Source organism: Oryctolagus cuniculus, chromosome 4 (assembly GCF_051225735.1).
Source record: "Oryctolagus cuniculus isolate XC-2025 breed Fujian yellow rabbit chromosome 4, ASM5122573v1, whole genome shotgun sequence".
In the NCBI taxonomy this organism is placed as follows: domain Eukaryota; kingdom Metazoa; phylum Chordata; class Mammalia; order Lagomorpha; family Leporidae; genus Oryctolagus; species Oryctolagus cuniculus.
In genome coordinates, this window is record NC_142870.1 from 170,823,510 (window position 1) to 170,850,056 (window position 26,547).

At 46.2% G+C, this 26,547-nt stretch overlaps 1 long non-coding RNA gene across 2 annotated transcripts in view; it reads left to right on the forward strand.

Moving 5' to 3' along the window:
- The window catches only part of LOC138849411 (uncharacterized), a 410,778-nt gene that overhangs the window by 198,215 nt on the left and 186,016 nt on the right, over nt 1-26,547 (forward strand). Inside the window, exon 3 of one of the 2 annotated variants that reach the window (XR_016232148.1) lies at nt 19,616-19,742. The exons of the other annotated variant lie outside the window; for it this stretch is intronic. This is a non-coding gene — a long non-coding RNA (uncharacterized LOC138849411). Of the gene's footprint in view, nt 1-19,615; nt 19,743-26,547 lie in introns of those variants that run through there. 2 annotated transcript variants of the gene reach the window in all.

Genomic DNA, 26,547 nt, shown 5'->3' on the forward strand with positions numbered 1-26,547 from the left:
GTTACCTCGGTTTCTGTGTTTGTTTGGCATTGTGGAGATATTCTTTGGTTTCTTTGCTGTGGTGTTTTTTCTCATTATACTGTGACTCTAGATTAAGTGGACTGTCTTCTTTTGATGGATCCTTAGAGGCTGTGATGGGTGTGGCCAGAGAGCTCTGTTTGGTTCTTCAGGGTTAAGGGTGTGCCAAAGGTGACTCACCCAGTTTGTTCTCTCTCTCTCTCTCTCTTTGACTCAGAATTGAAGTAATTCCACACAGCTGAGTGGAATTGAAGGTAGTTGATGTATGAAATCTGGCCCATGTGGGTATTTGTCTGCTTACTCCTGGGACCACACAAAGGGTCTATGCAGCCCTCAGTGTGGTCTCAAATTTCTCCGCAGTCTCTCACCGGGTTGCCAAGGTTACTGAGTTTGTGTACTTGGTGAGTTCTCTCGCCCACCCTCAGATTTTCACAGTCTCAGTTCGCTAGCTCCACACTTTCACTAGGTTCTAACCTCCAGTTATTTCTCCCCACTAGAGTCAGGTTTTTCTTCTTGGCTGATAGCAGGTGCCACTTAAGTATGTCCAAAATGGCACCTGCTCTTTGTCTTGCTCGGCTTTGTAAGGTGCGTGGAGAGAGCGGCTAGTGTCTGTGCCGGTTCCCCTTATTTATTCATTTTTTTTCTCTCTTCCAGTCAGCCTGGTGAACTTTCCCCAGTGGGGCTTCAAGCCTCATTCCCTCTAGGCTCTTTCTGCCTTTCCCTGCCAATGACTCGGGTTACCGAGGTTTTTGTCTCACCTCCCCTTCCAGCACTGGTGCACAGACTCCGCGGCTCGGCTTCCGTGGCTTGGTTTCCATGGCTCAGCTCCCGCGGCTCGGCCTTTACGCCATGGGCATCCTTGCTCTCCCTGTAGGTCCTCCGTGTCACATCCACTAGATCCGGAAGAGTTTCCTCTGTAATTTTTTCCTGAGCCATTTTCTGAGACTACAGTAACTCCACTTTTATTAAACTATCTTTTCCCAGACTATCAGTGTGAGCCCCCACTATTCCGCCATCTTGGCTCCTCCTCATACTAGTTTTTTATAAATTAATTTATTTTGAAAGAGTTACACAGAGTGAGGAGACATAGAGAGAAAGAGAGAGAGAGAGAGAGAGAGAGAGAGAGAGAGGTCTTCCATCCGATGGTTCATCCCCCTATTGGCTGCAACAGCTGGAGCTGCACCAATCCAAAGCCAGGAGCCAGGAGCTTTTCCTGGGTCTCCCACACGGGTGCAGGGGCTCACGGACTTGGGCCATCTTCTACTGCTTTCCCAGGCCATAGCAGAGAGCTGGATTGGAAGTGGAGCAGCCGGGTCTTGAACCTGCACCCATATGGGATGCTGGTGCTTCAGGCTAGGGTGTTAACCCGCTGCACCACAGTGCCAGACCCCAAAGTTCATACTCTTAACCAGTGTGACTTATTATCCACTCTCTTGAGCTGGCAAGTGAGAGGTGGGCAGGAGGATTTTTGGACATGGCTTCACATGCCTGTGTTAGACTTTGTATTGTGTCAGGGCGTGCTGCATTTGAAATGACGGAATGTTCTGTAGTTGTCTGACCCACAGCACCAAGCTGTTGTTGGGTGGGGCTGGAGAAGAACAGACACTGACAGAAAGTCTCCACTAAAATACTGACTAGTTGTACGTGACAAATACACATAGACGAGCATATATAACATGTAAATATGATAACACGAGAAAACTATCCTTGAACTCGTCATCCCACTTAGAAGACTGTTATCAAGATCATATAAGTCCCCACTGAACCCTCTTTCTGGTTCTATTACATTCCTTTCTCTGCCTAAAATCATCCATATTTTCCACATTTAGTTATTATTTACCTGGGCTGGTGCTGTGGTACAGCAGGCTAAGCCTGGGCCTGCAGTGCTGGCATCCCACATCAGCACCAGTTCATTTCCCACCTGCTCCTCTTCTGATCCAGCTCTCGGCTAATGGCCTGGGAACGCCATGGAGCATGGATGGCCCTAGTGCTTGGGCTCCTGTAACCACGTAATCATGTGTGAAACCCAGAGGAAGCTTGTACCTCATGGCTTTGTATTGGCCCGGTTACAGTTGTGGCCTTTTTGGGAGTGGACCAGTGGATAGATGACCCCTCTCTCTAACATGTCTTTCCTGCTCTCTGTCTGTAACTCTGCCTTACAAGTAAATAATTAAACCATTAAAATTATTGTTTACCTTGTTTTTCTTTATAGTTTTATGACATGTGCTTGCAGTCTAAACAGAAGGTTACTTAGTTCTGTGTCTTTTTACCTTTTCAGTGAAAATACTAGTATTGAATCAGGGGATTTTGGAATCTCATTGTAGTTTATTCATTTCCATTGCTTTTTAATAATCCATTGTATGAATATAGTCTAATTCATTTATTCATCTCATTAATGGCTATAATTTCTGTTAAATTTCAATCTACTATGAATACTGCTTTTATTATAAATATTTCTGTGCTCCATCTCATGGTGAATGAACAAGAATTTCTTTAGAGATATTCTTTTTTTTTTTTAACAGGCAGAGTGGATAGTGAGAGAGAGAGAGAGACAGAGAGAAAGGTCTTCCTTTTTGCCATTGGCTCACCCTCCAATGGCTGCTGAGGCCAGCGCATCGCACTGATCCGATGGCAGGAGCCAGGTGCTTCTCCTGGTCTCCCATGGGGTGCAGGGCCCAAGCACTTGGGCCATCCTCCACTGCACTCCCTGGACACAGCAGAGAGCTGGCCTGGAAGAGGGGCAACCGGGACAGAATCCAGCACCCCGACCGGGACTAGAACCCGGTGTGCTGGCGCCGCTAGGCGGAGGATTAGCCTAGTGAGCCGCGGCGCTGGCCTAGAGATATTCTTATGAGTGGAATTCCTTGCTTATAGATTGTGAATGCATTTGTCTTTACCAGGTCATGCCAAATAGGTTTCCAACATGGTTGCACCAATTTGCATGTCCACCAGCTGGGTCAGATAGCTGGCATAGTTCTGTACTCTCACTAGCCCTTCGTGCTTGCTAGTCTATTAGATGTTAAAAAGTAGCTCATTGTGGTCTTAACGTGTGTTCCCCTGATTACATGTGAAGTTTGTTTCAGGATTTAATATTATTGCCTTCAGACGCCTCTTAATTACTCGGGGCAAACATCAAACAGACTCTTGCTTGATTGACAGGGAAACCTGCCTTTCATTATCTCCCTCGTGAGCGGGGCTGATAGATGAGCAGCAACACAAACACAGAAGTGTGCGCTCTAGATCCAGGTGGACAAAGCCGAGTCTCCATGTCAATCAAAACTTCATTGATTCTCTCGGCTTTTGGAGGCAGAGGGGCCCAGATTTATTTAGATCCCATCTGCTAGGATTTAAATGTTTTGTCACTTCCAAAATGCATGCTGAAATTTAATCTCCAGTGCAACAGTGTAGGGAGATGGGGTCTAATGAAAAGTGCTTAGGTAACAGGACTCTTTTGTAGCTAATGGATGGATTTCACTGTAAAAAGGGCTTGCAGGTCTGGCGTGGCTGCCCTCACACTTCTGCCATGTGAGGAACGGTGCCCCTGCCCTCTGGACAGTGCAGTGTTCAGGAGCTGTTGAATCCTCTGCAGACACCCAATCTGCTGACATTTCAATCTTGGGCTTCCCAGTCCCAAGAACTGTGGGAAATAAATTCCTGTTCTATATAAGTCACAGAGTAGCAGGCCAGAGTTAGAATAGCATAAAGTGGACTGAGAAAGCATCTGCATCTCAAAGGAGCAGAGGGAACTTGGGCAGTTATTGAACTTCTTGTTATTTTAGTCTCCTGCTACATGATGACCATAGTGGTATCTTGTGCTGGATATTCGCTCTGGATTCTAACTTGTTACTTGTTTTGTAGGGGCTTGAAGGCTTAAAACTATGTTTTCCAGGCCCCCTGGCCACAGGGTGCTGGTTTCGATTCTCTTGCTGTGAGGCATTCATGCAGATTTAGGAGACAGAAGAGGAGAATCCCTTGCTCCCCTCTGCGGTGATCAGTTATGTGGACGTATAGTGCATGCGATGGTCGCAGTGGCTTCCCTGCACACTTCTGGAAAGCCTCATTTCAACATGGCACATGGATGGGATAACTGGCAGGGGCTTCCTGTGGGCCAAATGATCTCTGATTTCTTCGAAGGTAGCATTAATTCTCACTGACCTTCCCTCCCCTGACCTTTATTGAATAATCTGTATTAAATCCCTTTCTGCCGAAATACTTGGAGTGCCTTCTCTTCTCTGGAATGAACTGTGATTTATACTACCTAACTACTTTGTGCTGCTGTGAAAATTAATTGAAATAATCCATGTAGGGTACCCAGAAGCACCCACTTGCCCCACCTCCCACTTTGAAATGCAGAACTAGAAACAGAAGAAGGTAACAGAACTTGCTTCACATAGGAGAGAAGACCTTGGATGAGCCTTCACATGAATTTGGTTTCCATAACAACCAGGCAAGACGCTATAGCGTTGTCAAATCTGGGATGAGTCACATATCCAGCCACCAGCTTGGTGTGCTGCAGGCCAGGGTCAGTTCCACTGAATGTGTTGGAACGTCTGCACCCCTCCCTGGCTGAGACGCGCATCTTCTTGATGGTGTTTACTTAAGAGCGTGTGTTGACATCCCTACCCAGAGTTATCCTTAATCAAGTTCCTGCTAATATCTGCTAGGGCATTTTCTAAACAATTTCTAAGATGAGTCAACAAACAGAATCCACCCCTCTCCTTAGTGTTACAGCTTCATCTTGAAGCTAATTAGTGTAGCTATGAGCTTTTATTCAATTATTCACTAGCCTCAACCAGGCATGAAATAAGGCACAGGGTGTGAATGGTTAACAGTCAGCGAAGCCGACAGGTCTGAGCATTTTCCAGGACCTCTTTGCTACGATGCTGTGACATTTTCAGAGTCATTAATGAACAACCCCAGAAAAGGTTCTGTAAGTCAAGCTCTCTCTGAGTCCAGAGGTCTGCTCTTTGTACTAAGGGAAGACAAGCTCTACAGAGAGAGGATGCCACCCTCCCGCCTTCTCTGTGTCATCTAATTGGATTCTGTTCGTCCACCTTCTTCCCGGGCTGACGGTGGCAATCAAGTGAGCCGCACCTTTCTTGCCCTCAAATTTGTCCTATCTGAACCTCTTCTTCCTCTTCAGGAGCACCCCTTTCTTTACCCTTCAGAGACTCAGTGTTTTGCATGAATGTACAGCACTGTTTCTCGTCCCTGCAGAGTATTTAAGACCCCTGGTTTGGACAGCTCTGATCCCTCATGTATTCAACACACATCCAAGGTGCCTTATGGCACGATGGCAAGCAGTGGGGACCGGAATGAACAAATCTTTCCTGTTGTCAAGGAGTTCTGTAGGGAGGCCATTACCACATAGTGCCAGAGCTCAGGCATGGGGAGGGTCACTCGCATCAGGCAGTGGACTTGAAGGGTAATTTGGACAGAACTTCGCACTGCAGTGAGTAGCCTGGGGCTCCTGTCACCCGTGGCTGTTGAGACACCCACTGAAACATTCATGAACCCTTTCCTGCTCACAGGGCATGTTGACACAACAGGTGCCGTGGCTTGTCTGGGAGGTCAGCTGCCAGACAGCCTTATCCTGAGAACACGGAGGAATGTATTCTGTAGAGGGATGCAGGGACATTAGGGACAGAAGGACTCACACAGGTGTTAGAGGAGGCAGAGATTCGTAGGAGTGGTGTCAGGGGGGCAGTGAAGTTCAGTCGAGGTCTCTGCTACAGAGCAAAGCAAAGTCCTTGCAGGTGCATGCCTCCATGGAAGCACAGAGCACCCTAATAGAGGCCAGGGACCTGTCCATGGGCCCATCTGTGTACCTGTGGTTATAGCGAAGCACTTCACAAGAGTCCACTAATGGGCATCCCGTGGGACTCTGGATCCCAGACCCACCAGCTCCTCAAGGCTCCAAGTCCAAGTCTGCATAATCAAGCTGGAAGAATCAGAGACGTGCATGTCAGGACACAGAGAGCCCGAGATGCTTCACCAGTCACTCACGAACACCTGCTTCATCCCAGCATGCTCTAGGAACAGGGCAGGCAAAGAGGGGAGACAAACCATAAATAGATCCGCACAGCACAGAGGAGGCATCGTTTCTTCTCGATCTGGTTGGACAATGTGTCAATGTCCAGGGGAGTCAGTGGGAGAGATGGTCAGGGGTGGAGACCTGGTTAGAGGCCGCAGAATTAGGAAAAGTTGGTAGTTTTGGTTTTTCGGTTCCCTACGAGCATGCCCTGAAGTGGGGACTTGGGTGAGAGTTCCATTCTGGCAGTGGTCTCAGGCAGCAGAGTGAGTGAGGAAGAGTTGGATGGGCAAGCCAGTAATGGGTGCATTGATTGACAGGTCACTGTCATGGGTGCCTGAGGTTCAATCCTGATGGAGACTTTGTGATGAGCTGTGCAGAGCACATCTCAGATTGTCCTACTGGGAGGTCAGGAGCTGGGCATTTGCTCATCTGCTCCTGACACACCTCAGTGTCGATGGCAGTTCCCGGGACATTAACTCCCTGGCACTTCTGACCTTGACCTGGGCCCTCCACTGATCACACTTCCAGAACCAGAGAGTGGCACATATGGAAACAGCCCATGCATGACCTCGGAGGCGGGTTGACAGGGGTGGGTGGCCCGACACTCCCTGCTGGGAGAGCCAGCGGCAGGAATGGGACTCTTGGTCAAGCTTGGTGACTCAGGAGTGTTGACCAGGACATTCTGTGTACTACAGGCCTCAACTCATTTTTTTAAAAAAGATTTATTTTATTTATTTGAGGGACAGAGTTACAAAGAGATAGAGAGAGAGAGAGAGAGAGAGAGAGAAAGAGAGAGAGAGAGATTTTCCATCTACTGGTTCACTCACTCTCCTAATGGCTGCAATGGCCAGAGCTGGGCTGATACAAAGCCAGGAGCCAGCAGCTTCTTCCAGCCTCCCACATGGGTGCAGTGGATCATCCCCCATTGCTTTCCCAGGCACATTAGCAGGGAACTGGATGGGAACTGGTGCCCATATGGGACGCTGGGGCTGCAGGCTAGGGCTTTACCCCACTGTGCCACAGTGCCAGCCCCCATGTCTCACTTTTCCAGTCTCATTTATTGTCTTTGATAGAAAGAGGGAAGATCAGATTATCTACAGTCCTTCTGACTTTCCTGCTGTCATCCTCTGTGTCAGAATAAAGCAAAAAAAAAAAAAAAAGAAATTCTGGGGGGCATATGCATGTGTGAATTCATGTGTTTGAACACTGTATATGTAACCGCATGTGAGTTGTGTGATTTTGCAGTACAACTGTCTTTTTCCCAGGCTGACACTAGAGCCCCTCTGCTCTGCCTGGACAGTCTGAGGCTGATTTATTTCAGCTTAGGATGAGCCCTGCATGCTAGCTCCGTCTTCTGTGAGTTATCTTTGGAGTTTGGTGTTTATTGCTTAGTGCTTTGAGCATATCTACTTTCTCTTGGAAACTAGTTAGATATATTTTAGAGCCATCTTATTTCCTGGCATAACACCTCCATTTCTCCATATCACCTTTTTAGAAAGAAAATTTCTTTTAAAAATGTTTATTTTCTTCTGCTTGAAAGAGCAAGGGCGAGAGATTGTCCATATTCTGGATCACTCCCCAAATGGTTCCAACAGCTGGGGCTGGGCCAGACTGAAGCCAGGTGCCACAACTTCCACCTCTTTCTCCCACGTGGGTGATGGGCGCACAAGAACCATCATCCACTGCCTGCCAGGATGCATTAGCAAGAAGTTGGATGGGAAGAGGAGCAGTCGGGACTTGAACTGATACTCGGATATGGGATGAGGGTGTTCCAAGCAGTGGCTTAATCCATTGTACCTCCTCCCCTGCACTGTTTTTTTAGGCAGGAATTGGGGGGTGGGAGGACCCTCCTTTTAACCGAGGAGAATATCATCTGGTTGAATGAAAAGAAATGAAATACATATGGACTCAAATCCCCCTGCGGTTTTCCTCATTTGTAAAATGAGAACAGTGCTGTCTTTTCCAGAGGGTCATTGTCAATATGTAATGAGATAATGGATCTGAGAAGACTTCTAGACTCCAGTGTCAGGCCGGCTCCAAGCAGGGCTCCCCTGCTTCCGGGAACATCCAGGGACTTTGCTCAGAGGGCATGTCTGAGCACAGGATGAAGGCGTAAAAAGCGTTATTCCAATGAGCACAGATCCCAAAGGCACTGATGTGGAAAGAAAGTGCCCTGCAAGAAACTGAAGTCCATGAATGGCAGGTCCAAAGCCCTTGCGTAGGCAGAGGGCGAGAAAGGGGGCGTGGCCAAGAGTGGGAAGGGCTAGCAGTGTGTGGAAGCCTACAGTGCCTGGTGTCATACTGGTAGCTGCACAGGCAGTGTTGTCCTTCATTGGCAAGCTATTTTTCTACAGCTGCATTGCTATTTTCATTCTAGAAGGAAATGTGACTAGGAGAGTAACTTGCCCAATCTCACAGCAGTGGAGTAAGCATTTGAGTGCAGGTCTGTCTGACACTCAGATCCACTCTCTGTCTTCAGTAGGATGTAGGCAGCCTGCATGCATTGTTGTTACTGTGCTGCCTTTTTGTCATGGAAACTGGAAACTTAGGATCCCCAGCTAACTGGTGAACATCTACAGTCACCAGATATCTGCCTATGCTTTGTCGAATTGACTTCTTGATGTTTTGTATGGACGTTAGCTTCCAACACTTTCTAGTACTGTGAAATTTTCCATCTGACCTTCGAATGAGGTCTCACTCACATCTCCTCTCTACTTTATGCATTCCTGCAACATTCTAGACATGTCTAGCTTACTACTGTCCCTAAAATTGCCATGCTATTTCATGCATCCATACCTCTACCTAAAACTTCCTGTCCTTTCTCTCACCTTCATCTTGCTGTCTTTCCAACACTCATATCATATCTTTACTATCTGATGGAATCTTTCTGGGGTCTAGTGGTCTAGCAGTTTGACATGCTGGCATCCTGAGTCCCAGCTGCTCTGCCTCAAATCTATCGCCCTGTTCATGCACCTGGGAAGGTACTTGATGGACCAGTTACCTATGCCATGGGAGACCCAGATGGCATTCAAGGCTCCTGGCTTGGTCCAGCTCAGCCCTGGCTGTTATGGCCTTTGGGAAAGAACCAATGGATGCAAGATATCTTTTTCTTTCTCTCCCTTTCTCTGTCACTCCCTTTCAAATTAATAAAGTAAATTTTAAAGAAATACCTTTCTAGGGGCTGGTGTGGTGGCGCAGTGGATTAATGCCCTGGCCTGAAGCACCAGCATCCCATATGGGCGCCGGTTCGAGACCCAGCTGCTCCACTTCTGATCCAGCTCTCTGTTATGGCCTGGGAAAGCAGTAGAAGATGGCTCAAGTCCTTGGGGCCCTGCATCCACATGGGAGACTCGGAAGAAGCTCTGGCTCCTGGCTTCAGATTGGTGAAGCTCCGGCCATTGCAACCAATTGGGAAGTGAACCGTTGGATGGAAGACCTCTCTCTCTCTCTCTCTCTCTCTCTCTCTCTCTCTCCCCCTCTCCTCTCTCTGTGTAACTCTGACTTTCAAATGAATAAATAAATATTTAAAAAATTACCTTTCTAGACATGCCCAAGAATTTATTGCTCCCTTAATCATCAAGCCCATGCCATCACTCAAATGTGTTCTTAACTCATTGTCTTGTCTTTGTTTATTTGTGTATCAATGGCAGGGATTGCTAACAATCAACCAGTAGCTGTGTGCTCCTCAATGTTTCCCAGACATCCTGCAGTTAGATTAGGGCCATAGCATTGGGTTCTGGCCAAAGGGGTAGGGGAGAAGTGTCGTGCACTACTTTCAGTCCTGGCTGTTGAAATCATGTCGCATGATCCTCTTGCTTTCTCCTTTTGAGCTTAAAGATCAGACATCTCAGATTGTGTAACTATAGGATGAAGGTAGAATGCACAACCCAGATTGGAATGTTATTCAATGAGAATGATTTTGTAATGCATTAAACCCCTGAGATGTTGGGTTTTTAGGGCAGCTGACACTAGTGTTTGCTTTTTTTTGTTATTGCTTGTGGGTTCCTTGTGGCTAGGGATGCTTATTAGTTTCATGAGCATTCTTTTTATTGGTTGATTGATTGATACTTTTTATTTGAAGGCAGAGAGCATGTGAGAGAGTGAGAGTGAGAGCAAGAGTGAAAGAGAGAGATAGATTTCCCACTGCTGGTTCACTCTCCTAATGCCTGCAGCAGCTGAGGGAGAAGACTGGAACTCACTCCGAGTCTCTCACATGAATGTTAGGGACTTAAATACTTGAGCAGGTGCCTCCTGAAGTCTGCATTAGTAGGAACCTGGAATTGGAAGCAGAGCCAGTACTCAGATACAGGTCCTTCAACATGTGGGTATTCCAAGTGGCATCTTACCAGCTGTGCCCAATGCCTGCCCAAATAATCATTCTTAGTTCCTAACAAAGTTACAGTTACTAAGAAGGACAAGGAAGGGTATTTCATGGGGGCCAGTTCTTGCACAGCTACAGTTTTGAGCTCCTGATGGCACATTCTTCTCTTTGGTGACAGTGGAATGAGAGGGTGCATATGTGGCTGCTGCTTTTCTGGCCCAGGTAGTCTCTGAAGCCAGCCAGTCTGGAGCTGACTGCCAATTTGAGTCTTGTGTGTTTGCTTACGTTTTCCTTTCACTTATTAGAAAATTTCTGCTGTGGAAAGTTACTAATAGAGTGCCCCAGTTTTCTTGTTCAAGGTTAACATGCAATTATTCCTACTCCATGTTCTTTCATTAACTCCACTACCATGATTCTGAGGAGGGAGGGAGAAAGAAGGTTGGTTCATCATCCCCCTGGGACATGAACTGACTGCCAACTTTGGGATAGGTTTGGAACATGTTTGTGATTGGCCCTTTTCCAGATGGTCATCCGTGTGATTACAGATGGAGTGACCTAGTCTGTAATTATAAACATCAGAATTGGCTTGGGCTATATTTTCTGTATGTGGCTTTCTTCCATATCCTAGTATCTTTCCATATATGTTATATGTCTTTGGGAGGCAAGCGGCATGGAAATGATGCTGAATGTCTTTTTAAATTCAGCATTTTGCCTGATTTTTATTTTTGGCGTATGCACATGATATATCTTATGCCTTACATAAAACCACAAGTTTTACTCTAATTTATGTTAAAAAGGAGAAAACATCAACTACTGTTCAGGGATATTGTGGTCATTAAATAAGTCCCTTAATGCAGAATTGAGGAAGCATAAGTGTGGTGTTCTTCTCTGTGTTCGTCAGCCCAGTTATTTGATATGAATATTTTGGATGAGATCTGAGAATTTAAAGACCACTGGATACAATCATTAAAAGTAACTTTGGAGGGATTACCACTGCAGTGTAGCAGGTTAAGCTGCTGCCTGCAATGCCGTCATCCCATATGCGTGCCAGTTTGATTCCCTGCTGCTCTACTTTGGATACATTCCCTGCTAAGGCGCCTAGGAAAGCGGTAGCAGATTTCCCAAGTGCTTGTACCCCTGCACCCACATATGAGACCTGGACGGAGCTCCCGGCTGTGGCTTGGACCAGCCCCAGCCATTGCAGCCATCTGGGTACTGAACCCGCAGATGGAAGATCTCTCTCTTTCTTTTTTTCTAACTCTGCTATTAAAAAAGAATAATTTTGAAAGAATTTATCTGAGAGGAGTTAGATAATCATGTCCATTGAGAAGGTATTAGGAGGACGTCAGAAACAGCAGGGATTTATTTATTTACTTGCTCATCTTTTTACTGAAGACTCAATGGCATCAGAATATAGAAAGAACCAACCCAGTTCTGAGAAATGACTATAAAGTTCTCTCAGTTTCTACAACCTTAACTCCAAAAGAATTCCGAATTGAGCCTCTCAGTGGCTTCTACTTAATTCTTGAGCTGTCCTTCTCTGAGCTCCCGGACTTCCCACATGGCAGATAAACGCCAAGCACTTAGCTGAGGTCTCAGCAGTCATGCCATGACTCCAAGGCAACAAGCCATCTGCACAATGTCTAGAAAGGCAAATGTGTACCATCTTTTTTCCTGGCCTCTAATTTATTGGCAGAGAAATGTTAAGTGGGTTTTTAAAAAGAGTCAGCATATTGCAGAAACAGATTGGAGGAATATGGATATGGGAGAATAAAATTTTCTGTAGGAGAAAATCCAGGTCCTTAGCAGGAGGCACGTGGCTGATGCCACAGCCCTTATAGCCTCTGTGAGTAAGGTGGGAACTTCGTGACAGTGAAAAGCTGTAACACAAACATTTCTTAAGCAATTACTTAGTGCAAAATGTTGTGATATGTGCTTTTTATGAATTGCTTCATTTACGTTTTAACAAATGCCAGAGTTGGTTACTATTATTCCAATTTTACAAGTAAGGAAATAAAGGTCATCTTTCTAAAGTTGCATAGCAACTAAAGGGGTAGATGCAGATATTAAATTGTGGCCAGACTCTAGGGTGTAGAAAAATTGGAGAGGAACTCATAATTCACTAGAGCAATGTTATTTATGAAATTGTTTCCTCAAAATGCACATGTCGAATTCCCAGCTCCCAATGCAAATGTGTTTGGGGGATTGAGCCTTGAGAGAAGCAATTAAGATTACAGAGGTCACATGGGCAAGGCTCTCGTTCAATACGATGGGTGTCCTTGTTGAAACAGGAAGAGACACCAAGGGCTTCCATGCACGGAGAACAGGCTGTTTGAGGACACAGCAAGACAGTGAGGGGAGAGGCTGCAGGCGAAACCAAAGTTGTTAACACTTTGCTGTTGGATGTCCAGGCTCCAGGACTATGACAGGATGAATTCTGTCACTGTAGTATGTAGTGTTTTCTTATTGCAGCCCCAATAAGCCGACATACCTGTCGCCTTTATGGATGGATTGTGCTTTGTTATCTTGCGACTTGGAGTTTGATCGCAAGAGATGTTTTGGTTAATGGGATGTTAACAGACCTGATGCAAGTAGAGGCTTAAAATCCAACTGGGTGCTTTAGTCTTTTCTTTTGTTTTTTGTGGCTGTGTGAAGAGCATCTTCCACCCAGCTGGCCCAAGGAGGATGAGATACATGTGGAGAACAGCTCGACACAAAGGCCCCTGACTAAGTCCATTCTAACTCAGGTGACCTCCAGATGCAGTAGTTTGAAGTCACAACACCCCAACCCATACCCATATCCATGACAGCTAATGGTACTGAGTTTTGGGGTGTTGGATCAGGCAGCATGACTGCAGGAACAGCTAATTTTTGATGCATTAATCAGAGGAAGGAACTTTCTAGCATTTCTTCACAATAATTGCTCTAGGCACTCATTAGGGTTAGGAATTGAAGAGTGTTTGGAGAAAAGACAGAATGATATCTCTAATAATCCTCTCAACAATTTAAATTAGGAGATGTTTCATCCCCTTAAAATTATCAGTGAAGTGGATTGAACTATTGTATCTGTTCCTTTCAGAGAAATATTTGCAAGTGAGAGCGGCAGGCATGTGAGGGAGGGATGGGCTTGTTGGACTCAGTTATGCTGAGTTCAGATGTCTTGATTTAGCCATTTACCAGTTATGGATGATTGACGAAAGCCACCCAACCTCATGAGGTTCAGTTTTTCTGTCTGTAACATGGGGATGCTAGGTGTATGCTTCCCATCCCATGGTTCTGCTCCCTGTTTGGAAAAACCTGGTGCAGCGTGTGCAGTATTCCACATGGCAATTAAGTCTTAAAGAGACAGGAGTACAGAAGGTAATAGTTGAGGAACACAAACCTTTATGGGGTTGTTTTGGTTTCTGGGGATGTGAAGATATTTAGCCCAGAGAGGCCGACAGGATAGAGTAATGCTGCTTTCCTTTCTTCCTCAGGTTGATTGTGAATACTTGAATCTTAAGTATGTAGGATCAGGAAAAAGGTGAGGAATCCCAGATTCCCACAGCTGGAAGAACCCACCCAGGCATTAGAGAGTATAGCAGCTTTCTCAATTTTGTATAATATACAAGCTCTAGCTCAACAAGTTGTAGTAATCATTAATGGCTGACAAGCTCAGCCCCAGGATTTCCTTGTCCTGTGACCTGGGGGCAAATTACTCATCATTTTTGTGTTTGCTTCTTTATCTGTGAAAAAGAGGATGGTAGCAGTGTGTTGTTGCCTGCAGTATGAAGCTTTATGTAACTATGAAAATTAAATTAAATCAAGAATATTGTTAAGCCCTTAATATAGCCCTGAGATGCATAACTCACAACTCTCGGGATATTTAATTTACCTGCTCCAATCTCCTTCTTTTGCATTTAAGTAAACTATGGCTCCCTGAAGTGAGCTGACCTCTGTAAAGCTACAGGACTATCAATGTCAAAGCTAGGATTAGACAGGAGAACATGTTTGCAAGTGACAGATATATAAAGGAAGTGGCATCTCCAGCTGTTCAGATCTTAAGATGCATATGTAGTCTGGAGGCCCAGGAGAGATGGTGAGAATGATAAATTCTCAGTGCTGAAAATGATCCAGCAAATCCAGCATCTGTCACTGTTGCAAGAATACTCTGTAATTTCTACTGGTAGCTTGGGTGAACCTGTTATGCCACCTGTGGTGGGAAGCTCACACCTACTGAGTCAGTGTACTCTGCATTGATCCTCTTGGCAAGAAGGTTTTCCTTACATTGGTCCTTAATAGAACTTCTACTTCTGGAACCACAGAATCTTGCACTTATTTCATAGTACAGTCTTCGAATATTTGAAGACAGCTCTTAGGTCTCCTGCTTTCAAGACTCTTCCAGCAACATGTTTATTTAGCAAGTGTGTACTGAACAATACATCGAGAGTATATTGTTGGCAATAAGTGGAAAAAATAATTTAAAACATCCTAAGAGTTTATTCAGTCTTTCATCTATTGGACACATTTTCATTTTGTTTATTTTATGTTTCAGATACTGTTCTGCATGCTGAGGGTACAGTGATAAACAAAACAGAATTTCTACCCACACAGGGCTCTTACATTCCATTCTATGAGGATAGATAACAAGTGAGCAAGCCAATATGGTCATCTCAATGAATAAGTCTAAGATAATGCATGTGCTAAGTGCTATTTGGGAGAAAATGAAGCAGAATGAAGAGCATAGAGAATGCCACGGAGTATGGGATCATTTATGTGAAGAGTTCAGTGTCAGGTCTGGATTCATCTCTCTCTCTTCTTCTACTGTGATACACTCAGGTCTGCTTTGGGTGACACTATGGGTTTCCCTCACAGTAGCAATTTTGACTGCTGCTGGACCAGGGTAATGTGGTTTCTCATTTATAGTTAGGATACTGGAAATAGTTTCTACAAACCAACAGGTGTTCTGAACTTTACTTAGATAAAACAATCCCTTAACCTTGTGTCTAGGGGAATATCATTCACTGATTAGTTTTCTCCTTGATATATTCCCATATAAACTTTTATAGGGATGTGTCAACTTGTAACTTGTAACATTAGAAATGTGCTCCCAAATGTCACCCAAAACATATGAATACCATACCACAGAGGAGAGGCTTTGGGATGGAGACTCCACTATAGCATCCTTTACAAATGTTTAGACACTGGGGTTTGCAAAGACGAGTGGAACACAGCCCCTGGCCTAAAGGAGGTCATAGGTTACTGGAAAGAAACTGGTGAATAGGTAATTCTAAAACAGTGATAACTACTCAAGGTGGCCCAAGGCAATCATTACGGTGGGGGTATGGAAACAAGAGTCATAGAAGAGTCATTCTAAAATAGTCAATATTCAGGGTGTTCCTGTTCATATCTTAGCTCTTTACTCCCTTGTCAGTAACAACCTGCCCCATTACAATAAGCAGCACTCTTTCCTTTCAAGGGAGTATATTTCTTTTCTTTTTTTTTATTTGACAGGTAGAGTTAGACAGTGAGAGAGAGAGAGACAGAGAGAAAGGTCTTCCTTCCATTGGTTCACCCCCCAAATGGCTGCTATGGCTGGTGCTGCGCTGATCCGAAGCCAGGAGTCAGGTGCTTCCTCTTGGTCTCCCATGCGGGTGCAGGGCCAAAGCACTTGGGCCATCCTCCACTGCCCTCCTGGGCCACAGCAGAGAGCTGGACAGGAAGAGGAGCAACCAGACTAGAACCCGGTACCCATATGGGACGCCGGCACCGCAGGTGGAGGATTAACCAAGTGAGCCACGGCGCCGGCCCCAGGAGTATATTTCTTTAGATGATGAGGCTTGCTATGGCTAATGGAATATCAGCAATGAAGCCAGCTGAGGCTAGTGACATGCCTGTACGTTACTTGGGCTTCATCTTCAACTCTGTCATTTCCTTGAGAATAATGTGCTTGGCTCACACTGCTTGTCACAGAGAAGAGAAGAAAGTGGAGCAGAATCACCCCAGCTGAACCACCCTAGTGGACCCAATAGTCGATCAGCTGACCCCCAGCCAAACTCCAGGCCTATTAGACAAAGAAATGACTATTTAGAGTGCCCTGCAGTTTTGTACTTGTTTTGTACACAGCACTAGTGGGATGAGAGGTGACAGGTACAGGCTTGAGGGACAGTCTGTTGGGATAGAAAATGTTCTGAACTATGTTAGCTCTCGTTTAATGTAGCCAAAGTTCTGTCTTACAGTCTTGGTTATAGAATTATTGTGTTTAAGGCCACTGCAGATCGGGAAGAGATAGGGAGAATAGCCCACTCCTCTAGTCCTGGCAGATGGGGGAAGGAGAAGGGAGAAGGACATGGGGCTGGAAGAAGCACATGGCCAGACTGCGGTGAGGGGGTAGTTGGCATCCCCCAGTCACCTTTGGTTGCACAGTTGCCTGGATGGAACTCAGGAAAACAGGATGGATGATCTGAGAAAAGGTTCTGCCGTGGGGAGTGGCAAGGAGACTGCATCAGGGCTGAATTTGGCAGAGACTCTAACGGAGACTCTGAGAGGGGTCAGTGAAGCTCAGGGAGAGCATTGCAAAGCCTTGAAAAGGCTGGGAGAGGTTGGCTCAAAGTCACAGCAGCCAGACATGTCTCAGCAGGCGCTTGCAGGATGAAGGAGTGGAACTGGCCTTGTGGGAAACCACTCCAGGCACAACCCAGCCAAACCCCTCCACAGCCTGAACCAAAGGAGATTCAGAGAGCACCAGGCCAGTTCAAGGACACTCCAGGGAGGTGGGCATTTGACACGGGAGTGAAGACATTGCTTGAGATGTCTGCTCCTGGGTTCAAGTCCCAGTTCCACTTCCAATTCCAGTTTCCTGCTAATGAGAAGCAGCAAATATTTGGGTCCCTGCCACCCATGCGGGAGACCTAGGTTGAGTTCTGGGTTCCTGGCTTTGACCTGGCTCAGCCCTGACTAATGTGGGCATTTGGGGGATGAATCAGCTGATGGAAGAGCGCTCTTTCTCTTTCTTCCTCCTCCCCCTCAAAATAAGTAAATAACTTTAAAAAAGACATTCCACTTTGCTCCCCACTCCCTGAAGCCCTCCCACCCAATAATACCCTGTAGAATAGAGGATGGAGGATATGAGGCAGGCTTCAGAAATTCAAAGAGAATAAATTTTTATTAAACAGAGTCTTCAAATTTAGAACCACACACCCAAGAGTCACAGCTTAAACTAAATTTAGTTTTCTTTTCTTGCTCACCAGTTGGGAGGAGGCATGTGAGAAAGAGCACACTAAATTGAGACTGAATGAAAGAACATTCATTTTGTCCTTAGCAAAGTAATGTGGATGGATTTTTCGGTCCTGCACGGTGACCTTCTCCAGAGCAGAGGGGAAGCTGTAGAGGTGGTCTCTGACAATGAAGAGGCAGCTGGGGATGGGACCCTGAAATCGAGCCTCTCATCATAGGCCGAGTAGTCCAGGATCCAGGCAGATGCTCATACCAAGAACCAAGGCGAAGGAGGAGTTGCAAAGGTGGGAGTGGGATGTGCAAAGGCCCGAGGGAGCCAGAGAACAGTTACTGTTCCACAGCTGATCGGGTTGGATTTTCAGCTCTTTTCTTAGCCAGGCTACTCCAGAGCGTAGAGGACTTGCACAATCTGGAACTAGGAAAAGTTGCTGTGCAGAGACTCCCTGTCCCTTCTCTCCTCCCCACAGACCGTCCAAGTTTGTACAGATTTTGCTTCACTTGAAAAAGAAGGTAGAGGCCGGTGCCGTGGCTCACTAGGCTAATCCTGCGCCTGTGGCGCTGGTACTCTGGGTTCTAGTCCCAGTCGTGGTGCCGGTTCTGTCCCGGTTGCTCCTTTTCCAATCCAGCTCTCTGCTGTGGCCCGGGAGTGCAGTGGAGGATGGTTCAAGTCCTTGGGCCCTGCACCTGCATGGGAGACCAGGAGGAAGCACCTGGCTCCTGGCTTTGGATTTGCACAGAGCACTGGCTGTAGCAGCCATTTGGATGGTGAACCAACGGAAAAAGGAAGACCTTTCTCTCTCTCTCTCTCACTGTCTAACTCTGCCTGTCAAAAAAAAAAAAAAGGTAGGAATGTGAGGATGGCTGTCTGCCAGGTATTTCAGACATTTTACTTTCTTCCTCACAACCTTCTTTTATTGGTGTTACTATTTCTGACCCATCAGCACATTCTCCAGGCTCTTGTATTCAGAATATAACCAGGATCACATCCCTTCTCTACTTGCCTGTAGGTCCAGGCTACCCCTCACCTGGACTATGTTAGTAAAATCCTCACTGGCCTCCCTGCTCCCATCCTTGCTTCCCTATTCTTCATCCAGTGGTGAGAGTGCTGTGGTCTGATCAAATCACTTCTGTGCCCAATGCCACCCAATCACCCGCCATGAGGCTTGCTGTCATCTCCATGGTCTGTGAAGCCTTCTGTGTGATCTGTCCCAATCTCATCTCCCACCTTCCCCCATCCCGCCCTATCCACTCTAACCTCCATGAGGCTCTTCCCACTTTTCGTTAAACCTGGCAAGCACCAGAGAGCCTCAGGCCTTTTGCACTTGTTTGCTCTCCCTCTGAGTTCTCTGTGGCTCCCTCTTTTCCTTCCTTCAAGTCCTTAAAAAGCAGGTCTTCCCTGGCCAGTATCACTCTCCTCCCATAATGCTTTGCTCTTTCCGTGCTATACAACATTTTCTTTGTAGCCCTTGCTAGTACTGACATAACCGTTTTGTTTATCTCTAAAACTCATGTTCTATGAGTGTAGGGACTCTGTGTTTTAGGGCTGCTTTGTTTTGTCTTCCGTGCCTAACACATTGCCTAGCTTGCTAAGGCACTCAATAAGTATTTGCTGACTCTGACTCAAAGTTTAAGCCACTATCCCAGAATTTCTAAGTTAGCAAATGGTAAAATAGCGATTTGAACTCCAAGCCTGCTGGTTCTGAGGGCCAATCCTTTTCTAATCTCTTTTCTTGGCTCCAGGCCTGCTGCCTAGGTATGAAGACTGATAGGGCTGATCACATTGGTCCCCGTGGCTCAGCTTTCTTTAGAGACATGTGCCTGGTTAATGAGACATTCTCAATTGGTATCCTAAACAGCAGGAGAATGCACCACCTTCCGTCTGTGCCAGTCTGTGAGGTGACATAACAAGGATGTTCATTTTCTTTTCCACCTTAATTAAATTTCATCTCCCTTGATGTTTGTCCTCCCTTCCCTGTCTGTGACATGAACTTTCTTCACTTCAACAATTTCTGCCCTGATTGAGAAAGCTAAGGGAAACCAGCCAGCGGTGGAGGAAGTCCATGGAAATACGTCCTCATGGAAGTTATGGAAAGCACAGCCCCTCTGGCCTCTGCTCAATTCCAAGGAGGCGGGACACACTGGCATCCCACTGGTATGGGCTCATTCCTACCTTTGCTTTCTTACTTCTCACGTTGCTCTGTACCAGGGACTGTGCAGGTCACATGGCTTTGGAGTAGTTGTATCCCTTGTTGAAGATTTTATTCTCCCAGGTTGGCTGCAACAGTATGTACCCCATCCCACATGTTTTCACAATGTGACATAGATGTAACTCCACTGAGCGGAGGCATCTGTGTTTCCTTTCTTTGAATCTGGGTGGACCACTGACTGAGGTAGCAATGATGCTATGAGAATTCTGAGGTTGTCATAAATGGTCCTCCAGGGGTACTACGCCGTAAGGAAGCCCAGCAGCCATGAAAAAGGCCATGTGTAGTAGCTGGAATGCCAGTGGTGGCTCTGCTGACAACCGACATCAACTGTCTGATTTTGGGGATCAGAACCCTCCCATGACTCCCTCCTTTGAGCTGCTCCAGCCAATGCCACATGAAACAGAAATGAGCTGTCCTTACCAATCTCTGCTCAAGCTTCAGATTAATGGGAAAAAATAAGTGCCCTCCTTGTTTTAAGCCACTGAGTTTTGGAGTGGTTTGTTTCTCAGCATTAGACAACTGGAACACTCTACCAGCAATGCTGAGCTCAGGGACCATCCCTACTGTGTGGAGGTGTATATTTAGAATATCCTTAATGAATATGTGGTGAATAGATTGAATAAGTAATCTTGCTTCTCAAGTGAGTTAATGCAGACTCAATGCCATCTTCTTACCAGTCTCCCAAACTGTTGTGTGACCACTGCTACAGCTCTCATGCTGTAGGTAAATTTATAGGAGGCAAAGAGCAGGTCTGATGAAAGAACTTACTTTAGGTAAAAGGGCCAGTTACTCATACCCTTCTATCACTCATAAGTCACTGGATGTGGCCCTGGTAAGGGTGAGTCAGCTGCAGTCCAGTCTAAGGCACTTCTTCATGGGAGGGGGCAGTGGTCGAGGGGTCATATGCAGCCATTACTCACATCGCCCAGAGGTGGGTGCATTGGCCTGACAATGGATGCTGGGAGGAATCTCAACAGCCTCCATTGCAAAGATGAGCTGAGAATGAACTCCTGAGAAACCTGCCACTTTCTTCCCCCCTCAACATTCTCATTTCTGCTCCCACTACCAAAGAGCTCTCCTTTCTTATTTCCATGCATGGGATTCAGATGTGAATTGAAAGTCTCTAGCCTACTAATAATGAAATAAAGAGGCAAAAAGTAGACTGCAGTTTGAAAGAAAGAAAAAAAAAATGAAATTTGTGTTTATATTTAACCTTCTTTGCTTGTGCTGGTAACATATCATTTTATAGAATCAACAATTTAATGCCCAGAGGGAATTAGTAGAGTTGATAATTAGAAAATTTTAAATTGGCAGCAGAATAGGCATAGCCCTTGAGAGCCCATGCTGTGTCCATGAATATATACAACCAGATACCAAACAAAGCACACTGAGGTTAGAAAATAGCCTAAATGATGATCCTTAGTGAAGCAATTTCTCTTTTAGCAAACGTAGTTGATGTTGTATTTGAAAAGCACATTGAATCTCCCTTATTGTGCCATACTCCACCTCCAATGAATGAATGTACAGTAATAAACACGATACAAATGTCATAAAATGCACAGAGCAAAACTATCACCAACTAGAAAAAAGGAGAATGAAAAACCAATACGGGGCATAGGTAAGTGACATAAGCCCAGTGGATCTCTGTGTGGGAGTTACCTGGAATGTGAGACAGTTAGGAGTGCCAGTTTCACTGGGGTTAGGGTACAGAGTCTGTGAGGGAGGGGAAAGGAGGCAGGCAGCCCAACTGAGCATGGATTTCAGAACGTCTTGGCCATTCTTAGAGCAGTGCCAGAGCAAGGGTTGCCCACTAGAGTAATTCTACACTGGCCTGAACTGCCCAAGTCCTAGGACACCTGTCATGCCTGGGGCTGCCACGGAAGAGCATGACCCTAGTTGGGCACTGAGGTTCCAGCAGAAGACTTTGCAGCTGTCCCATGGCTATGCTCTTGGCAGGTGGCAGCCAAGCACCTTCTCAAGGGAGAGTTGAGCTGTGCACCTCCCCTGTTGCTACAGCCGCCTGACCGAGGCAGTCTTTGGAGCCAGAGGAGGCTTGTGGCAGGGAGAAGCCATCTTGGTGCTGAGCTCCAGAGAGGCCGTTGCCCTCGGGAATATCCCGCTGTGCTGTTCCCTTTCCTTGGTAGCCACTGCCTCTGCCAGTGAGGAATTAGGGTCCACAATCAGAACTCTGAGTAGCAAGAGCTGGGTTTATCAGGATGCCTGCCTGGCCACACCTGAGAGGATACATTGGGCTCACTGAGGCTGGGCTGTGGGTGCAGGCAGAAACTGTCAGTAATTTCCTTTTTTTATTTTTTATTTTTTGACAGGCAGAGTGGACAGTGAGAGAGACAGAGAGAAAGGTCTTCCTTTTTCTGTTGGTTCACCCCTCAATGGTGCGCTGCGGCCTTTGCACTGTGCTGATCCGAAGCCAGGAGCCAGGTGCTTCTCCTGGTCTCCCATGGGGTGCAGGGCCCAAGCACTTGGGCCATCCTCCACTGCACTCCCTGGCCACAGCAGAGAGCTGGACTGGAAGAGGAGCAACCGGGACAGAATCCGGCGCCCTGACCGGGACTTGAACCCGGAGTGCCGGCGCCACAGGTGGAGGATTAGCCTAGTGAGCCGCAGCACCGGCCAGTAATTTCCTTTGATTCGGCCGTGTGGCAGGCTTTGGGTCCAATGCTTCTGTGGGCTGAGGACTGAGGAGCTCAGAAGGCTCTGAGAGCAGGAACAGTGACTTGACTCCAGGGTGGTGGTGCAGGTGTGAGTTGTGTCCACAACCTTTCATCTCTTACTTGTTCACATGGGATTAAGGGATGTAAGACAGTTATGGGGTTGGAAATGCCTCAGTACTTTCAATCCTGTAGGATTTGTCTGAGAAATGCTTTGATGACTTTCTGACTGGTGAGATCAACACATTTGTGCCTCTTAAGTTGTAGAAGCACTGGGAGAGGTCAGGTGAAAATCTTTGTCCCAGTCAAGGGAATTATCCTTCTCAGTTTATTTTAAAAATGACCATGCCACTTTTCTGCAGGACAGGAAGCAAAGTGGTGATCAAGGCTCCTGGGATATAGGAGGAAAGTGCTGATCATTTGAAAACAAAAGGCCATGCGTTTTTTAGCCATGAGATCTATGCAAGTTTTAAAATTTCCCTGAGCCTGTTTTTTTGTATATAAAATCAGGAGGGTTAATAGACCCCTCCTTTCTCTCCTCATTCTTTCCCTCCTTTCCTTCCTCCCTCTTTTCCTTTTCTTCTTTTATTCAGTACACACTTATTGAGTGGCAAATGCTCAACACTGGAGAAACATAGGTCAACAAAACCATTGATGATTGAAAATATCCTAGTGGGGGCCAGCTCTGTGGTACAGTGGGTTAAGCCACCATAAGTAGTTCTGGCAACCCATATGGGTGCTGGTTCAAATCCTGGCTGCTCCACTTCCAATCCAGCTCCTTGCTAATGTCTTGGGAAAACAGTGGAGGACGGCCCAAGCGGTTGGGTACCTGCACCTACGTGGGAGATCAGGATGAAGCTCCTGGCTCCTGGTTTGGCTTGGCCCAGCCCTGGTCATTGCAGCTGGTTGGGGAGTGAATCAGCATGAATGGAAGATCTTTTTTCTCTCTCTCTCAGTTACTTCCCAGCTCTTACAAATAAATAAATAAATCTTCAAAAAATGTCCTAGTGGAGGAAAACTGCAGCCTTGTGTATCCATGTAGTAATAAATATTAGTGCAGCCTAGTCCAAGTTGCAATGGTTAAATAAATGATAAAATGCTGATTTCTTGGGAAGGATCCCAGAGGACAGAATATCTCAGCAAAAGTTTGAGTAGGAAACAGTTTGCCAAGTTGGGACTAGCTGGGGTCATGGAACGTGATGTGTTACGTTGGCACTGGATACAAACCATTAGGTTACTGACTTGCTAAATCTGAGGCATGAGGGAGAGCCTCTCCAGGTCCTCCTTCAATTGGACAGCCAAAGCAGTGGGAAAGGAGTGATTAGGGCTGAAGGCCATGTTTAGGGAAGCTAAACATGTGCATTGCAAGAGTTAATTAGACGTTTCAGAGCTCTCACGGTGAAGAGACCTGGAGCAGAACTCATGGGAACACTTGATCGGAGTGGGTTGAAAAAGAGATGCCTAGGGGGCCGGCATTGTGGCATAGTTGTTAAAGCCACTGTGTGCAATGCCAGCATTCTGTATGGGCTCCACGTCTGATCCAGCTCCATGCTAGTGGCCTGGGAAAAGCAGCAGAGGATGACCCGAGTTTGTGTCTCTGCCACCTGTTTAGGAGACCTGGATGAAGCTCCTGGCTCCTGGATTCAGCCTACCCCAGCCCTGGCCGTTGTGGCCACTCGGGGAATGAACCAGCAATTGGAAGACATATTTATCTCTCTGACTTTCAAATAAATAAATAATTTTTAAAAGCAAAAGAGATCTCTACTAAGGGTGCCTGGCAAAGAGAGCAAGTGAGAAGAAACTGGGTAGAGAGTTGCACTGCTGAGGAAGAGAGAGAACGTGTTAAGGCGTCTGCTACGGGAGGGTCAAGGCCAGTGGAAATCATGGAGTTTAACAATTAGGAGGTCAACAGTGAGGGAAGGAGTTATGTGACAGTAAATTGAGACATATGAGTAGGCTCCAAATACTGTGAAGAGCCCCCGAAAAGAAACACAAGTTCCTGATGGAGCTGGGAATTAGCCACCTTATGCTGCTCGGTTGAGAATGTGCTGTGAGAATGACATGGAATTTGCCATCCCGGATTCACTGTTCCCAGTTGCATCAGGTGGCTAACAGAATTTCAGCATTTTACATAGGCGTCCCTGTGCTCATAATGAATTCTTTTAACAGTTTTACATCCTTATCTCAAATTTAGCTTTCTTTCGGCTCCAGAAGAGTGCTTGGAACTTGTCACCTAGGGGCAAAAATAAAATTGGGGGCATAAAAGAGAGTGTAAGTGAAAAACTTCAAGCTATGAGGGTCATTGCTATGTGGAAATAAATAATGGTGACTGGATGGCGGTTCTGAATTGTAGAATTTATTCCACAAAGAAAAACGCTTTAATCTTTAAGTCTGCTTTGGATAGCACCTGCAGAACAAAATAGATTCCCCAACCAATAGTTTTATCCTATAAAAAGAATGGGAAACTAATAAAATATCATAAGGAGAGAGGCATGGTTGCCGGGGAAACCATATCTACATCCTGCGTGGGTCTTCAATAATTCAGTATAGGTATCATGGTATTATTGCCAGTGGCCTAGCAGTACGGGAGGACAGCAAGGAGGCAGCTAAGGGGAGGGGCGTGGGACCCTGAGACTGTTTGGTTTATAATATCTGTGTATGATGCTAACTGAGATCCTTGTAAATATCTAGAGAGGAGTCTCCTATAATATTGTGGCCATAGCAAGTGGTGCTCTTGAATTTGGGATTGAACATGCATGGCGCATTCCTGCTTTGGCACTTACTATTTCCTGAACTTGGCTTGCTGTTCTCCAAATGTCCGCATAGCTATCATCTCATCATTGATAAGCCTCTAAGTGTTGCCTTCCCAGTGAAGTCTTCTCAGAAAGCCCCCTGTAACTAACAGCTGCATCAACCTCTGCCTTCCCCATCCCCTCCCCCACATTTTTTCTCCTATAGCACTTACTAACTTAGGTTGTAACTTTTACTAGAATGTTTCCTCAGAACAACGAATTTGCCCATTTTGATCACTGTTGCATCCCTAATGTCTAGCAGGGTGCTGGGCTCACAACACGCATGCAGTACATCTTTTCTGAGTAAGTGGAGGGATGAATGAGCTTTGGCAGCATGTTAGGTTTCCAGCTCTGGAGAGGAGCTGTCAGACTCCCGAAAAGCCCTTCACATCCGGCGCTGCAGCTCACTAGGCTAATCCTCTGCCTGTGGTGCCGGCACTCCAGGTTCTAGTCCCAGTTGAGGCACTGGATTCTGTCCCAGTTGCTCCTCTTCCAGTCCAGCTCTCTGCTGTGGCCCGGGAGGGCAGTGGAGGATGGCCCAGGTCCTTGGGCCCTGCACCCGCATGGGAGACCAGGAGGAAGCACCTGGCTCCTGGCTTCGGATCGGCGCAGCGCACTGGCTGCAGCAGCCATTTGGAGGGTGAACCAACGGAAAAGGAAGATCTCTCTCTCTAACTCTGCCTGTTTAAAAAAAAAAAAAAAGCCCTTCACTCAGAAAGATCACCACCCAGTTACACCCTAGTGCATTTTGTTCACCAGACTGTGTGATTCCCACCTTTTCATTTGGTGCCTCCACATCATTGCTCAAGTTTGCCAGATCTTCGAGATTGTCCACTCTGCACGTCCTCTCTGCCATCAGATAAACTCGTCCCCCTTTCAAATGCCTGGCAGGGCACAAGCTGGAGCCACTCATGAGACCTACAGAGAGTTAAAACATCAGAGCTTGAATTAGAGTCTGGAAAATCCATTAGTCCAGTTCCATTACTATAGATAACTTTTAAAACCAGAACTCAGAAATGTGTCATATCTCGCCTACTGCCATGCAGTCCATCTAGTGATCTGGACCTGCAGAGTGGAGGACAGAACTGAAGCTGTCGTCCAGATCTTCACATATATCACTGTTCATAGCCCTTACAAACAGTGTGGGTCTGTATCAGTATTTTGCTTCTGGGCTGGAAAAGAGATGAGAATGCAACTTGCTTTTCTGGGCTGCTCAGTTAAGGAGCACTTACTGCAGGATTTGGATGCAGGCCGTTTTACTTCCAAACTTAGGCTCCATTTGCTAAATTCT